The sequence below is a fragment of the Pseudopodoces humilis genome, chromosome 10 (genome assembly GCF_049639895.1).
Source record: "Pseudopodoces humilis isolate 2021_Gansu_Grassland_sample_001 chromosome 10, ASM4963989v1, whole genome shotgun sequence".
Lineage (NCBI taxonomy): Eukaryota > Metazoa > Chordata > Aves > Passeriformes > Paridae > Pseudopodoces > Pseudopodoces humilis.
The window spans coordinates 5,730,466-5,731,740 of NC_142209.1; positions in this window are offsets into that span (position 1 = coordinate 5,730,466).

Below are 1,275 nucleotides of genomic sequence, written 5' to 3' on the forward strand. Positions count from 1 at the left end.
TTGAGTGATTCCAGCTCGGCTCAGCAGCAGTTGAGTGATTTCAGCTCAGCTCGGCGGCGGCAGGCAGGCAACACAGGAAGCAGGGACGAGAAAGCTGGTCCAGCGTTCCACCAAGCACAAACCTTTATTCAGGCAGAGCTTCAGCGAAGGGAGCTAGCAACAGCAAATCTGCCGAACAGGGGAAAACCCGGGGTATTTATGGGGAAGGAGAGGGGCAGGGGAAGCCCGAGATACCTGTATTAGGGTGGGACAGCAGGGAGGAACACCAATGGGGCACAACAATTTAACATATCTAACTCAAAGACCCCTGGGAGCGATACATTGTGTCTCTCTGAGTGCAAGGTGTCTTGCCTCCAGGAGAGAGCCAGGAGTGTGGGCTCTGCGGGCTCCCTCCTCCACACCCACAACAACGGATGACAACAACAGAATTGTGACGGATTGCATCCAGAATCTCACTTTCAAAATTCTTCAGAGGTAAGGCCTCTCTCACTTCTTGGATCTGGAAAAATTAGCCCAGGACATTTCCAAAACCTCCAAAAATCAGCCTGTTCTGCTCCACATCTGTACTTTCCCTCACTTTTCTACACTTTTCCTTACCCAAAGGAAAAACTGCCAAAGAACAGGTCATAGTTTGTATTTTTTCCTGGCACAGCACAACTCACCCCACATCCACCCCAGTGGAACATCCAGCACTTCTGAAAACATGGTGTGCGTTTGTGCTGAAATCCAGCCTTACACTTTGTGTTACGTTCAACCCCTTCTGGAAAATAAAGAGCAAGGATGACAGGTCACAGGAAACACACTTACCCTCTGTAATTCCTGATCCTGCTCCAGATGGTACATGAAATCACTTTTCAGATCCCTGCTTATTTGCTCCGGAGTAAGCTGGAAGTGCAAGACATTATTTGGAAGCTTTTTGACCCCTCTTCTTATCTACATCATAACTTCAGTATCAGATCAGTCACACCAACATCGTGATCCCAAATATCCATAGAGGATCGCTTCCTGTATAACTCCCTGAAATCAGTTATGCCTCTGAGCTGTTTTATTTCATTCTTTCCAGCGTAAAACATTCATCTCCAGAGAAGCCTCTCAGAAAGACAGAGAACACTGAAAAAGAACGATTGTTTAAATTTAAACACTTGGACTGCTTGAGAAACAGTCTATTCAGCAAGAAGCCAAGAAGATGACGGTTCAGACGAGAGCCCGGTCAAAGGGCGCTGGAGGGCGGAGGGAATGCTCCCGGCACCTCCTCGGTCCCTCCCGGCCGCCGTC